The following is a 17,178-nucleotide window of genomic DNA, read 5'->3' on the forward strand; positions in this document are numbered from 1 at the left end:
GGATTAATTTCGTAAGTAGAGGGACCACTGTAGTATAATGTAGCAGACAGAAAAGAAAAGGCTCTAGAAGGACTGAAAAATCACAGTCCATGAATAATACAGACTGTTGTTTTTGACCCACTGCAGAGGATCCGCCCCATTGAGCTACCACAAGACATGGATCTCCCCGACAATTAGCAGTTTAGCCACTACCACCAAACAGACTTTTGTGCTTTAGGCTAAGCCTACCACAACAGCCTTTCAACTTCTGTCACGAAGCAAACTTTGGTAGAGTGGCAAGGCCTAGAGGCATGGGGTGGAGAAACAGAAGCTACAATTTTCCTCTAGAGGTAAACAAGAAATTTTACTTTGCAGTTAGTTCAATTAAAAGTTGCTTCCCAAGTTTAATATATCAAACAAAACCATCAACCAAAAGAGCATGAGGACTAAACAAAATGTGGTAAAACCACATCCACTAACCTGACTCTCACAGATCCCTAACTTAGAGTCCTTGATGATCACCTTTAGACTCTGGCTTTTGTTTATTGCAGCCTCAGGTCTTGTTCTTTCTAGTTCTTAGTGATTTCAGCACCACAGAGATTACACCACTCTACCAGTGATTAAACAGCTCTATGCCAGCATTTCTTCAGTTCTGTAGTCTCTCTCTAGATGCCAAATGACTCCAGCTTCTTCAGCTTTGACTGCAGGCTGAACTCTTATCTTTTTACTCTCCCAGACTCCCCAACTAATGTCTCACTCAGACTCCAACTTCAACCAACTAACTCACAGAACAACCCTTCTATATATACACAAATTTTGCTTCAACAGTTTTTTATACAACCAAATCAGTGTAACTCAATGTTCCCACAAATTTTTAAAACTTCCTTTCTCTCCAAAACCAAACTGTCAAACAGATATTCTCAAAGTGAAACCAAGGTACAGCAGGCATGAACCCTTGTTCCTGCCAGTTTTCTTTGCAAAAAAATGGTATATAGGGGAGTGGTACTGTGCATAAACAATACAAAATCAAATACCACTAAATGAACAAGATGTAAACTATTTATGTAAACATGAAATACATCAACTTTCTACAATGTAAATGATATATAACCAATCCAATCCAATAAGTATATATTTAACAAGATCTCGCGGCAAATCTTTGTTTCCTTGCTGCTTCATCAGAACTACATTGTTTCCAACCATGAATGTCTAAACAGTTTCACAAAGTCAGCTTCTTTCTATGTAGAAAGTTTGTATTATATTTATGTAAAAGTGTTTCCCTTAATGTTTGGTTTATTTGTTGCTGCATCAGCTTGAAAAGTTTTTGTGGAGCAACTTATACTCCCCTGGAAGAATTCTAGCAACGGGGACTGGAGAAAGTAATAAAGAACCTTTACAGTCCCCAGGTTGAAGATGCTGACTTTGTGAAACTGTTTAGACATTCATGGTTGGAAACAATGTATTTCTGATGAAGCAGCAGTGAATACAATATATACTTATTGGATTGGATTGGTTATATATCATTTACATTGTAGAAAGTTGATGTATTTCATGTTTACATAAATAGTTTACATCTTGTTCATTTAGTGGTATTTGATTTTGTATAGTTTTATTTGCAAGGCAAGTTACACATCCTATTTACAAAAAGAGGACTTTTAGGAATATCAGTACAATAATGCAAGGGCTTATTTACAACAAGAAAAGGTTTGGGCCTCATCCCTTCACACCCACATGTACACAAATGTAATTAAAAATGAAATCTAAGTTGGTGTCCTCCTTACACCATTCAGGGGTCTTTCTTTCACAGTGGTTTCACACCTTCCTCTATTCAATGGAAGGTTCTTTAAAGGCCAAAACAGAAGGGATGCAGGCTTGGATCTCCCCCCCCCCTTTTTACTTAAAAACAGATATCGGTGGGGCTTCAATTCTGATTGGAGCAGTTGCACTGGGGGTGGAAGGTTTCTCCTCCCATGGGCGTTTTCTGGACTACAGTTAACACATTGCAAACTGTGACGGAATAGTGCAATGATTTCATATTGAGAATAAAGGGTTGTGTTTCGTTGTAAGCTGGTGGCCATTCATATTTTCCATTTTCTGAAAGGTATTTTCCAGGCAGGAGTTTCCATATTCTCCTTGAAACACATCTATCTGCCCTTCCTCCTGCTCCATTTGGGCCAATGGAGTCGTGGAATGTGTGAGACGTGATTTTAAAAGGGAGTCCTGTGGCAAGCCTGGAAGCAGGGAAGAGAGGAATTGGCACATCTGGGTGGGTGCTCTCTTCCATGGTGGTGGCAGCCAGCGGCTCCTCAGCTCCCCCGCCAGGGCTGCTGGGGGCGGCCGTAGCAGCATCAGCAGCCTCTGCCACTCCTCCTCAGAGCCTCACAAGGGCCGGGGAGCCTTGCAGTGGCAGTGGGGTGCCTTTCTCCTCTCCACCATCACCCTCGCTGCTTCCCTCCTGCTGGGCCTTCTCCTGAGGAGGGAGGATGGTGGCAGTGTGGCTCCAGAGAAATAGATAGATAGATAGATAGATAGATAGATAGATAGATAGATAGATAGAATAGGAGGTAAGAGGAGGAGGGGAGGGGAGCACTCCTCCAGTGAGGGCTGTGGGATTGCACAGAAGTAAATGAATCATAATTCGGTTCAATGGGCTTCCTTTTATGTAAGTGACTGTTCTCTCTCCCTGCCCTTTGCCTTGTAGTATTTATTTATTTATTTATTTATTTATTTATTTATTTGACTTATTTGTATACCACCCAAAACGCAAATCTCTGGATGGTTTACAACAAAACACTAAAAACAACAAATAAAAAGATTAAAACATTACAAGCATTTAAAATTTAAAACATTAAAACTATTAAAAATAATAAAACAATTAAAACAGTATAAAAGTAAAAGCCTGGGTGAACAAATGTGTCTTGACTGCCATTTTAAAAGTTGTAAGAGATGGGGAGGCTCTTAAGCAAGTGGGATTGCACAGAAGTAAATGCTTTAGTTCAATGGGCTTCCTCTCCAGTAAAAAGTGCACGAGAAAGGGTTGGATTCAGATATCTGCTCAGCTGCTCTCCCCTCCTCTTCTGTGTTGACAAGCTCAAGGTATGTTGGAAGCAAGAGGAGGAGGAGGGAGGTGTGTGCTTTGGGATCTGAGAGGACGAAAGGAGGGGAAAGCCGAAATTTCTCCCTGTCTGTTTCTTTCCCTGTGGTGAGGGGGTAGAGGAAGCAAGCATGGGGATGGGGGGCAGAGAACTGTCCACACTGCCACGTGCTGCAACGCATAAAATGCAGGGAAAGGCTTCCTACAATGGAAAAATACAAATACTTTCCTGCAGTCCATTTACAACATCGTAGGGCAAAAATGCATCATTAAAATTTGAATCAATGCAGGGGATGTGTGAATGGCACCCTGCTGCCAATGCAGCAACACCGATGTGGAAACACAGGCAAAGTGGCAGATACGTTGTGAGTACGTTGCAGCATGTAATCTGGAAAACGCCATGGAGTTGCAAGTGCAGACAAACATGCTTCTGTGCAGACAAACAGGAGTCAGGAAAAGGGTTACGCACTCCTCCTTACTGTTGCTTCTCCAGTTATCTATACAGAAGTAGCTTCTCTTGTTTGAAAGAAAAGATTGACAGGGTAATGTTACATACCTCTGCATGCAATGTCTAGTTTGGTCCTAAACTGCTTTCAAATAATGCCCCAAATTGAGAACAAACAGAAGGAGAAATGACAACCAAGGAGCATATTAGAATACTGACATTAGTGTTGTGATTCCAATTGTAATGTTGTTTTATATTATTACCTATATTTTTAACAATGCTTTTTAATATAAGAAAATAACATAATTCAGACTGCCTATGTCAGCAGAGGCAGGGGTGTAGCTATAATTGGGCAGATGGGTTCAAAGAACCCAGGCTCCCCGAGCTCCTGAGGGCCCCCAGTTCCACCCCTCCCTATTTTCTTCATTATCTCCCTCACTCCAAGGGGCCGCTGGGGAGAGGGGTGAACACGGGCCCCCTCTCCCCTAGCTATGCCCCTGAGCAGCAGGCAATGACATTTGCATCAAGGATCCTGCAAATGTTAGATGGACAAATCTTACAGTCACTTGCCATGTGTTTGAGAACTCATGGAAACCTGGCATGATCCTGAAGGCAGCAGATAAGCATAAATAGTTTGCAGGCTATTGTAAAGCAATGCAAGAAGATACAGGTTAATTAGCATAACTTCTCTACTCAGGATGACAGTAGACCCAATAAAAATATTTGTTTTTAAGCACCTACAGGGGAACTTCTCAGAACCACAGAATCCATCATGGGAACTCTGTTAAATGCTTTGCATTCCCACAATCCACTAACCTATTATTGACATGATCAGAAAAAGATAAGAGTAGTCTGGCAGGATTTATTCATGTCAAATCCATGCTGCTTCTATTAATAATTGCATTGTTATCAATATAGATGACTGACTGTTTTATAATCTGTTCTCATATCTTTCTTGGTATCAAAACCAGAGTGACTGGCCTGTAGTTTTGCAGTTTTCCTTGGTTTTGGGGATACACACACATTCTCTTTGTGCATATATTGGACACATCACACATATAAATAAGTTAATGCACAAATGAGAGAGCAGTAATATATCTTTCTGCTCATTTTGAAAATAATGTTTGGCATGATAGGCCATTCCATTATAAACTGATAATCACAAATATGCAGCTTTTGAAAGCATAGGCGCCCCACCAGGAAAAAGAAAGAAAGATGGTATTTCTATTTAGCATGGCATTACAAAAAAAGAGAGAACAAAAACCTACTACATTGCTTTTTGTAACTTTCAGTGTGATTTCTCCCTGATGAGATTCATCTGGCATCACTATACAGGAAAGAAACAATTTTCAGAAATTACACTGCTCAGAACACAGAACAGTATGATGTTTTGGTCTCAGGCAGGAAGAATAGAGACGGTATATCGTGAGATTTGTGGCAGCTCCTTAATGAGTGCATTTCTTTGGAAATGAGAACACACACTACAGTATTCGGCAGCTTTTAATCCCTGATATTGGCGCTCTCTGGTGTCTCAAACTAGAAGAACAACTTTCCACTCTCCTCCTGTCTTCTTCACATACAGCTTGAGTGCCTATAGTGAGTGCTACTGATCCAAGCCTATCAGCAAAAGCCTCTTCCTTTCATGATAATGGGAAGCAAAAGAAAGAAACCTTTCTCCTCACCTGATGGCAACAGATTGCCTCCAGCTCTGTATGGAAGCACATGGAGTTAGAGTAAGGAGTAAGAATATATTAATCATAGGGGCTATTCCCACGATCAGGCAAAATTGGGCTAGGGGAGCCTAGCCCGATTTTGCCTGATCATGGGAGCCACTGGGCTCGCAGGTGAGCCCGGTGGCTCCCAGGCGGTTAACCTACCTAAATAACCTTCCCCTAAAACTGGGTTTGCGAAGCGAGTGCTCCGCAAGCCCATTTCTTTTTAAATCGAGGAGACCCCTGAAGGGGAGGCAAAAAGTCACCTCCCAGTTCCGGGGGTCTCGCCAGCATGCCCTGCGTGCTCGTGCAGGGCATGCTGGAGCTTCTGGGGGACGATCGGCCCCTGCTTCTCCCAGCCCCCGCCGGCTCCGTCACGGAGCTGGCAATCATGTGGGCAGCTGATCCGGCCGCCCAGGGCTCCCGCTCCGCTCACTCTCCAAAACCAGGTCTCACTGATTGTGAGACCCAGCTCATAGTCTTTTAAACCCAGAAGCTTCTCTGCTCCTCTCATGATTGCAAGAATAAGGCTGGAGACAGGAAATATTTCAGACAGTTGGAAACAGTATAAAAGAGGAATCACAGTTTGTGGAGTGCAAACACATCCCACAGGGGTGTAACTATAATAGGGCAAGGGGAGGCAGTTGTCGGGGGGCCCGCTACCTGGGTGGGGTGGGGCAAGTCACATGACTGACTCCCCAGCCACGCACCCACCCGGGCTTCCTTCAGTTGTATTCATCCTCCAGAATTGATGTGAGTGTTAAGACCTGGAGCTACCAGAACAGCATGTCTTTCTCTAGTACCATTAAATGACTTGCATCGTCCACAATTTACAAAACCTTTTTAAAAATAATGTAGGATGATGTTCTGTTGTGGCTCTTAGGATATATATAGATTTCTTTACTTCATGAGCTGAGCTTCAGTGAGGGGGGCGGGGGGCATTTTAAAATCTCGTCTCTGGGCCCACAACTCCAGCCTTGCTACGCCCTGACATTCCACTTTTACCTCTCATAAACAGGTTTTGCAAGTTTTTGTATTAAAAAACAAACAACCCCTGCAAAGCCAGTTTAGCTGCAGGAAATAGTAGGGCCAGACAAATGTGTGTGTACATATCACTTGTCCTATTTATTCAAGTCAGAAGTGGATCCAAGTGAAGCCTCACTCAAGCCTCTTCCAACTGCCTTCAACCAACAAGCAAACTGTTGGCGTGATTCCAGCCTAAGACTGCAAAACCTTCCATATTTAATTTGGGTTCAGGACCAGTCATGAAGCACAGTGAAGTGGGCCACTTCAGGCAGCAGACTGGGGGCCAGGTTCCAGGATCAACACTGTCGGCAACCCTAACCCTGTCATTGCCCCATGGATGTCCTGCAAAGGAAGGAAGGGAAGCAACATGATACCATGGTGCTTTTCCTCTTCCCTTCCTAATAGTAAAGGAAGAAAGGACTAGTGGTTGTGATTTTAACAGAAACACAGGCAGGAGAGGGAAGAGAAGAGACACCAGTTGGTGTGCTCTTCTTTGGGCAAGAAAGGGTCAAGGGCCAGCACTGCTTGGGTCGGTGAGATGCCATTTCGCGTAATGACACTTTTCAGGAGAATAGAATGAGGCTGCAAATGAGGAGGAACCAGGGCCAGAAGTCTCTGGTTTGTAGTAAGACACTGCTTAGTGGATCTGCAGGAACAGAACTCTGCTATAGGAGGATGACACCACCCCTCTGAAGATATGCAGTTATAGCCTTGGAATAATCCTTTGGTGCTGCTCCAAAAGACTGGCTACCTTGGAACAGTCCTTCTAATGAGAATAGAGGTGTTGAATAGATGGCTAACTGAGAGCCAGCGTGGTGTAGTGGTGAGAGTGCCGGACTAGGACTGGGGAGACCCAAGTTCAAATCCCCATTCAGCCATGAAACTAGCTGGGTGACTCTGGGCCAGTCACTTCTCTCTCAGCCTAACCTACTTCACAGGGTTGTTGTGAAAAAGAAACTCAAGTATGGAGTACACCACTCTGGGCTCCTTTGAGGAAGAGCGGGATATAAATGTAAAATAATAATAATAACAACAACAACAACAACAACAACTGAACACTGGAACCAGAGGTTGCCAGTTCGAATCTCCGCTGCTGTTCCCCAGACGATGGGAAACAGACTATAGGAAACACAGAAATCGGGCAGCAGCAATATAGGAAAGATGCTGAAAGGCAACATCTCATACTGTGTGGGAGATGGTGAACTCCTCCTGTGTTCTACCAAAGACAACCACACAGGGCTCTGTGGTCACCAGGCACATGTTCTCCCTTCCCCAGTTAGCCCACAGGGGCAAATAAAGGACCTGATTTTCAGCATCAACTCCCTAAATGCCTGTCTGCAGGCAGTAGTGGACTGCCTGCAGACAGTTGACACCGACTAGATGGCAGACTTGACTGGACTATACTTTACCAGTGGCTTCATCTCCTGGCAAACTGCCACAAGTGGGAAGGGGTTTGCATCTGGCTGCCAGACACTCTGTTCTGTACCCTTACCTGATGGTATGTGTGGAAATCAGCACAACTGACAGCCTGAGGATTTTTTTTGAACGTTCTTAAAATAATTCCAGCATGTTGAAATCCCCACTCACTACATCCTGGAAAACCTACCAAAATTGGCTTGTTCCAAGACAGGGGCAAACTAGAGTCTCAGTGTTGTTTGAGTACTCCTAGGTATTTGGTTTTTTTTTTTTTTTAATGTGTGCAACCAGACATGAAGTGTGCAATCTGCTCCGCAAAAAAAGTGAAGTTCTAAAAGAACATTTGTACAGTTAAAAAATACAAGTCATGAAAAAGTTGTAGCATGTTAGAAGTTATAACTTCTAACTTACAAACACTATTTACTGAGTTTGTAATTATTTATTTATAATTGTTTATAATTATTTATAATTCATTATTATTATTTACTCTTCCTCCAAGGAGCCCAGAGTGGTATACATGGTTCTATTTATCCTCACAACAACCCTGTGAGGTAGGTTAGTCTGAAAGATAAGTGACTGTCCCAGAGTCACTCACTGAGTTTCATGGCTGAGTAGAGATTTGAACTTGAGCCTGCCCGGTCCTAGGCCAACACTCTAACCATTATACCACACTGTCTCTCCATTAATCCAGGTTCCTCCAGAACCCAGACCCTGGTCAAGTGTACTAAATTATTTTCTCCCTCCCTACAAACACTTTCCTCAGACTCCACTGCTACACCCCACAGAGTCCTCACTGTTGACTATAACACTTCTGTTTAGGCCTCTAAATGACATGAAATGGGATGCTAGGAAGAAAAATGTGTGTGCACAGACAAGGAAAATGCACAGGTGTGGATTGTAATGGCACATGCAACACATCACATGCAAATTAGATTCAGATATCCTAGGCCCAAGCCACTGAGTGCTTTTTAATAGATAATAACTAGCAGTTCGTATTTTGCCCGGAAACATATAAGCAGCCAGTGTAGTTCTTTTAATATAAGAGGGATATGGTATCTTCTAGTTGCCCCTAAGACCAATCTGGCTGCGGCATTCTGAACCAATTGCAGTTTCCGGTTTAAGTACATACAAAGGCAGTCTTACATAAAGTGGATTGCAGTAGTCAACCCTGGAGGTTACCAGCCTGGAGGTTACCAGCCTACTGTTTTAAGGTTGGTCACTGCCTCAGACTGAGATAAGTCCAGAAATCCTCCAAACCTGTTTACCTGCTCCTTCTGAGGTAGAACTGTCCAGAACCGGCAGATCTAAACTGTCTCCTGACTTCTGACCCCAAACAAGAAGTACTTCCATCTTTGGATTCATTATCAGTTTATTATCCCTCACCCAGTCCATTACTGCCTGCAGACAGGCATTTAGGCATTTAGGGAGGTGATGCTGAAAATCAGGTCCTTTATTTGCCCTTGTGAGCTAACTGCTGAAGGGAGAACATGTGGCTGGAAAAACATGCACCCAGTCACAAATTACTGACTCACTGGTATTACTGAAATGAATTAAAGCGGTTTATTCAGGCATTAAGTGTTATGCAGAGGAATTAAGGGAAAATAAAACAAAGGAACTTAGATGCATACACAGAAAACAAACATTTTCAAAACAACATGAAAAGCTTCATACAAGTATGCTTGTATTATATAAGTTTGTATTAAATCAAACTCCTTCCTTTCTCCTGCTAGATTACTTGGAAGCTCTTAAATAAATAAATACAATATTTGTTCTCCAGCAATAGACAGTATTAAAGAAAATTCACAGTCAAAATAAAAAGAATTAAATTTTGTATCTACTAGTCTTCAAGCTGAAAAGTTTTTAGAAGTCTCAGAAGTCTCAGAGGAGAGCTGGTCTTGTGGTAGCAAGCATGAGTTAGGAACATAGGAACACAGGAAGTTGCCATATACTGAGTCAGACCATTGGTCCATCTAGCTCAGTATTGTCTACACAGTGTTGGAAATTCTCTGTGGTAAGAGAATCCCTTTTCATTGTAGCAGAGTGCACAGAGGCACAACAAAGCAGAATTTACTTAGGTATGCGTGTATGCTGAGAGTAAAGTAACTTGGAGCCAATTCATGTTTTCAAATCAATATATAAGGCATTTATTAAGGAACTCCATTCTAGATAGGAAAGTGAGGAGTTAGGATCTCTAATCTATCTATCTAGCTGGATGCAGGTGGATTCTGCATCTTCTCTGCACACATGGTGCAGGGAGATGAGCTTGCCATGTTGCAAGGTAGAAGGACAGGTAGGGATAGAGTGAGAGAAAGGAGGAAGTGGCTGGAAGGAAGTTAGTCCCTGAGATTAGCAATCTACATATCCAAAGGGATAGTGTCATAGTAGTAGAGAAAGGATGACCAATGTCTTGACCCTCTAGCCCTCTGACTCACTAGTCTGTCCCCCACTGTCTGAGACAAGAGACAGCGCAAAGTCCTTTAACTTCCAACACACAGACTGTCAGCGGCTTCTCCAAGGTTGCAGGCAGGAATCTCTCTCAGCCCTATCTTGGAAAAGCCAGGGAAGGAACTTGGAACCTTCTGCTCTTCCCAGAGCGGCTCCATCCCCTGAGGGGAATATCTTGCAGTGCTCACACTTCTAGTCTCCCATTCATATGCAGCCAGGGTGGACCCTGCTTAGCTAAGGGGACAAGTCATGCTTGCTACCACAAGACCAGCTCTCCTTTCCTGTGCCCTGGTTGCCTGCTTAGCTAAGCAGGGTCCGCCCTGGTCCGCCCTGCATGCAGCCCGCGAGGCCTTTTTTCTTGGCCTACGGGGCCATTCTGCTTGCCCGCCACCTCCCTCCTGACCTGAACCTCTGTTTTTTGTTCTTTTAAAATCTTTAAATTTCTGCTGCCACACAGCCGAGAGATGACTGCCGAGGGGTGAGCCAGGAGTAGTCCTCCTCTCCCCTGCTCCGGCGGTGGGCTCCCAGAACGAAGCAGGGCCTGCCATTTGGCCCCATATCTCTTCCCAACTGTGAGGTGTGCCTGTGCAGTGGAAAGATAATTGCAAGTGACGATTTTTCTACTGCACAGGCGCACCTCGCAGTTGGGAAGAGACGCAGGGCCAAATGGCAGGCCCTGGGTCACTCTGGGAGCCCACTGCCAGCCCACCGGGGCGGCGGGGGGAGAGAAGGACTACTCATGGCTCACCACCACCACCGCCCGCCATGCGGCAGCAGAAATTTAAAAGAAAAAGCATAGAGGTTTGGTGGGATGGATTGGCTCCTCTCATGAAGCCTGCACCCTCTCCCCCCCACCCTCTCTCTCCAAGCCTCCTGCTCTCACAAGGCCAGCCTCCTTTCTCTCTCTCTCTCTCTCTCCCCCCTCTGAAGCCAAGCCTCCTGCCCTATCCTTTCCCTCTTTCCTTCCCCATCTCACTTCTGATCGAAGTGTAATCTTCTTATCCAAAATTATTTTCTATTTTTTCCCCTTACAGGTGCTCCATGTTAAATGTGATGATTTGGCAGAGGTGGAAAGGAAAAAGAATGCATTTTATTATGTATTTTGTACAGATTGTATTGTATTTATTTGATTAGAATGAATTTCAATTCAATTTATTTTATATTAATTTAAATTAATCTTGGCCTGCCAGAACTTCAAAAGTTACATTTTGATTAAATTCATTTTAATTAATTTCATTTTAATTTGATTTAATTAATTGATTTATATTAAGTGTTATTTTAATAATCAGAACCTTAAAAATTGACCTTGGCCCCCATGAGCCAAGTCACAGTCAGTTTTGGCCCACCAGGTCATTTGAGTTATTCATGCCTGCCTTAAGGGGTGGAGCCACTCTGGGAAGAGCATCTAGGTTCCAAGTTTCCTCCCTGGCGGCATCTCCAGATAGCGCTGAGAGAGATTCCTGCCTGCAGCCTTGAGAAGCTGCTGCCAATCTGTGTAGACAATACTGAACTAGATGGACCAATGCTCTGACTCAGTATATGGCAGCTTCCTATATTCCTAGAGTTAGAGGCACTCTATTACTATTACAAAAATGTTACAGAAAAAATAAAAGTTTGGCTAAAAAGGGGAAAGCAAGAGAAAGGTGGATAGAAAGTCTCTCAATGAGGCTTTCCTTCATCCTAGAAGTCTAAAAAAAAAAGCCCCAAAGGCCCTAAAATGGACCTTCTCAACACACCAAGCTTCCGGCAACTCAGCAATATTCATATTAATTAATAAAATAAATTCTGTATTGAGCAATGAAGACTCAGAGCATTTTCAAATACTGTCCTTTTTGTTCTCAAATATTCCATCTTGGGTACACAAGCAAGCTCAAACCGACATAAACAATGGATCAAGAAGGCTTGTTATCTAGACCCTGTGATCTTTCCATGGTAGCTTATGTTCAGGCAGCAACGAGACAGTCAAGGTCTTTCCACTGGTTAGAGTTACAAAATATGTTGTTTTCTATGTACCAGTGTTGGCACATCCAAAAAGCAGTATTGTTCTCACTCCATTAAACTGCTGACTTGGCTTAAAAGCAAATAATTTTATTTTATTTATTTATTTATTTATTTATTTATTTATTTATACATACATACATACATACATACATACATACATACATTTTTATACCGTTTTTTAATACCGTCCAAAACCTACGTCTCTGGGCGGTTTACAACAGATAAAAACAACATTAAAACATTAGTTTAAAAAAACAAGAAATTTAAAACACAACAATTTAATTTTTTTTAAAAACAATGCTCTAAAACAACATTAAAACCAATCAAAACAGTATCAGTTAAAAGCCTGGGTGAACACATGCGTCTTTAAAGACCTTTTAAAAGCTGTCAGAGATAGAGAGGCTCTTATTTCACTAGGGAGCGCATTCCAAAGCCTCGGGGCAGCAACGGAGAAGGCCCGTCCCTGAGTGGCCACCAGACGAGCTGGTGGCAAATGCAGAAGGACCTCTCCTGATGATCTCAATGGGCGGTGGGGTTCATAACGAAGATGTTCTCTTAAATACCTAGGGCCCAAGCTGTTTAGGGCTTTATAGGTTATAACTAACACCTTGTATTTTGCCCAGAAACATATCAGCAGCCAGTGTAACTCCTTCAATACAGGAGTAATATGGTCTCTCCTAGATGACCCAGAGACCAGCCTGGTTGCCACATTCTGAACCAACTGTAGTTTCCGTACTACGTACAAGGGCAGCCCCACATAGAGCACATTACAATAATCCAGTCTGGAGGTTACCAGCAGATGTACCACTGTTTTGAGGTCATCTATCTCAAGAAATGGACGCAGCTGGCATATCAGCCGAAACCGATAAAAGGCACCGCTGGCCACTGCCTCAACCTGGGACACCAAGGAGAGACTCGGATCCAGAAGTCTCAACCTGGGACACCAAGGAGAGACTCGGATCCAGATCCAACTGCATACCTGTTCCTTCTGGGGGAAGTGTGACCCCATCCAGAACAGGCAGATCAAAATTGTCTCCTGAGTTTCAGCCCCGCACAATGAGTACCTCCGTCTTATCTGGATTCAGTCTCAGTTTGTTATCCCTCATCTAGCCCATTACCAACTCCAGGCAGGCATTTAAGGAGGTTATGCCCTCTTCCAATGATGCTGACATAGAGAAATAGATTTGGGTATCATCAGCATACTGGCAACACCCTGCACCAAATCCCCTGATGATCTCTCCCAGCGGTTTCATGTAGATGTTAAACAACATTGAAGACAATACGGAGCCCTGAGGGACACCATACGAAAGTTCAGATTTTGAAGAACAACAGTCTCCAAGGGACACCATCTGGAACCTGCCTGAGAGGTAGGAGCAGAACCACCACAGAGCAGTGCTTCGCACTCACAACCCCCTCAGACGCTCCAGAAGGATACTATGGTATGGTCGATAGTATCGAAAGCCACCAAGAGGTCCAAAAGGACCAACAGAGTCACACTTCCTCTGTCAATTCCCAGTTGGAGATCATTCATCACGCCGACCAAGGCAGTCTCCACCCCATAGCCAGCCCGGAAGCCAGTTTGAAATGGGTCTAGATAATTGGTTTCCTCCAAGACTGTCTGGAGCTGGGAGTTCACCACCCTCTCAATTACCTTGCCAGCCACGGAAGGTTGGAGACAGGCCTGTAGTTACTCAGCTCTGAGGAATCCAAGGTAGGCTTTTTCAGAAGCGGTCTAATAATTGCCTCCTTAAGACTAGGAGGCATCTTACCTTCCCTTGGAGATGCATTTATAATCTCTACCAGGCCTTCTACAACAACCCCCCTGCCAGATAGTATAAGCCATGTCAGGCAAGGGTCAAGAGGACATGTGGTAGGCCACACCGTTCTAAGCAGCTTGTCCACATCCTCAGGAGTCACAAACTGTAACTGATCCAACCTAACCACACAAGAGGAGTCTCTGGACACCTCCACATCAGACACTGAAGTAAATGTGGAGACAGAATCTAAGTTGGCCCACATACGAGAGATTTCCCCCCACAAAGAATTCATTAAACACATCACAGCAGGTGGTAGATGGTTCTAGATTCTGATTCAAGGGAGGACGGGCACATACTAGCCCTCTCACAACCCTGAACAACTCCGCTGGACATGAACTTGCAGATGCAATATGGGCAGAAAAGAATAGCTTCTTTGCCGCACGTATTGCCTGAGCATAGATCTTCAAATGAGCTCTATGTTGCAATCTGTTGGATTCAAGCCGAGTTTTTCTCCACCTGCGCTCCAGTCGTCTACCTTGCTGCTTCAGCCCCCTTAGTTCTTCCGAATACCAAGGGGCCAATTTTGAAGCGGGTCGGAGAGGACACTTAGGAGCGATCATGTCTACTGCCCCAGTGAGTTTGCTGTTCCAGTTCTCCACCAGGGCATCAACAGGATCGCCAGCAGAGTCAACATTAAATTCCTCCAAGGCTTCTTGAAATCCTATAGGATCCAATAACCTTCTTGTGTGGAACATCCTAATAGGTCCCTCGCCCCTGCGAAGGTGGGGTGTGACTGTGAGTCCAACCTTAACCAGATGGTGGTCCGTCCATGACAATGGGAAAATCACAGGAGTCCCCACCCACGGAACACCACCCTGATCAGAGTAAAAGACCAAATCAAGCGTGTGACCTGCAATGTGCGTCTGTCCCGAGACCACTCGAGATAGGCCCATAGTTGTCATGGCCACTATGAACTCCTGAGCTGCCTTGGACAGTTCAGAATTGGCTCAGAATTGTCACAGTTCTTGACTCAGACTACCTAAGATGGATCCTTACAGGTCAAGTCTTCTTCTTGGCACATCTAATTGAAATTATCACCTCATCTTCAGATGTCATTTCCTGATGAAGCTGTCATGATGAAATAGTGAATAGATTTGTGTGTCATCAGCATACTGATAACACCTGCACTAAATCTCCCTCTCTCAGTGCTGTTAATGTAGATGTTAAAAAGCACTGGGAACAGTATGGAGCCTTGTGGGACTTCATACAAAAGTTTTTGCTTTGAAGAGCAACAGTGTCCAAGTGACACCATCTGGTATCTACCTGTGAGGTAAGAACAAAACCACTGAAAACAGCACCTCTGTTCCAGCACCCACAGACAATGCAGAAGGATACCATGGTCAAAGGTATCAAAGCTGCCAAGAGACCCAAAAGGACCAAAAGAGTTGCATTCTCTCTGTCAATTCCCAGTTGGAGATAATCCATCAGGCTGTTCAAGGCAATCTGCACCCCATAGACTACCTGAAAGCCAGTTTGAAATGAGTCCAATTCTGTCTGCTGCTGAGTGGCCACCACCCTCTCTGTCACCTTTCCCAACCATGGGAAGTTGGAGACAGGCTTATAAATATTTATCGGAGAGATCCAATACAGGGTTCTTCAAAAGCAGTCTAATAATTGTCTCTAAGACAAGGAAGCATCCTGCTCTCCTTCAGATGAGATGAGATGAGTAATATCCACCAGGTTTTATCCAATAACTTTCCTACCAGGTTGTATAAGCCTAGATGGACAAGGGTCAAGAGAACAGGTGGTAGGACACACAGCTCCAAGCAACCTATCCATATACTCAGGAGTCACAGACTGAAATTGATCTAATCTAACCATATAAGTGGAGTTACTGGACACGCCACAATATACTCTGCAGTAACTGTGGTATCTAAGTCTGCCCGAATACTAGAGATTTTATCCACACACAAAATCATTTTTAATACCACAGCAGGTAACTGCTGGCTCTGAATTGGGAGGAGGGGGCCTGTGTTAACCCTTTCAAAACTCTACTGGACATGAGCTTGCAGATGCAATGTGCATAGAAAAGCAGTTTTTGCTGCTTGTATTGCCACAGTATAGGCCTTCAAATGGGCTCTATGTTGCACACAAAATATATTCATCATAATGATTTTACCCCCAAATATGCGCTCAGTACCATGTATTCAGGATAACATCATGCTTTTTTTTGTTCTTACATTCTGACGTTGAAAACAGATGCTAGAGCTCAGCCCTACCACAAATGTAGACCCTGTACAAAAGCATCTCTGCGCTTTAAATTAAAACATGACTCAGATCTGCTTAACAGTCACAGCAGTATGCTGTGCTAACTGAACAAGAAGCACCATTCTAAGTGATTCTATTTATATTAAGCAGGAATTATTATTATTATTTCTTGTTTACACAGTCAGACAGGTGTTATTGACTGGTTTGTTTTATCCAGACATCGAGTCCTTCCCAAGGACCTGGGATGGCTGAATTTTATCATCAATACTGTTGGTTATTATAGATATTGTCGCAAAATATAGGCTGTTCCCAGTAAAGCTGCTTTTTGTAATTGGCTGATGGTGATTTCTGTGGCCCCTATGGTGTTGAGGTGCTCTTCAGGGTCTTTTGGAACTGCACCCAGGGCGCCAATTACCACTGGGATTATTTTGGTCTTTTTCTGCCACAGCCTTTCAATTTCAATTTGTAGATCTTTGTATTTGGTGATTTTTTCTATTTCTTTTTCTTCTATTCTGCTATCCCCTGGTATAGCTATGTCAATTATTTTAACTTGTTTTTCTTTCTTCTCGACTACAGTTATATCTGGTGTATTGTGTGGCAGATGTTTGTCTGTTTGTAGTCGGAAGTCCCATAATATTTTTACATCTTCATTTTCTTCAACTTTTTCAATTTTATGGTCCCACCAATTTTTGGCTACAGGTAGCTTGTATTTTTTGTAGATGTTCCAGTGTATCATCCCTGCTACCTTGTCATGCCTTTGTTTGTAGTCAGTCTGTGCGATCTTTTTACAACAGCTCATTAGGTGGTCCACTGTTTCATCTGCTTCTTTACAAAGGCGGCTCTTGCCGTTTGTGGTTGATTTTTTGACTTTTGCTCTTATTGCATTTGTTCTTAGTGCCTGTTCTTGTGCAGCCAGTATTAAACCCTCTTTTTCTTTCTTCAAGTTGCCATTCTTAAGCCATTGCCAGGTCTTGGTGTTGTCGGATTTTCCACTTATATTGTGCAAATATTGACCATGCAGGGGTTTATTTTTCC

The sequence above is a fragment of the Hemicordylus capensis genome, chromosome 2 (assembly GCF_027244095.1).
Source record: "Hemicordylus capensis ecotype Gifberg chromosome 2, rHemCap1.1.pri, whole genome shotgun sequence".
Taxonomy (NCBI): Eukaryota; Metazoa; Chordata; class Lepidosauria; order Squamata; family Cordylidae; genus Hemicordylus; species Hemicordylus capensis.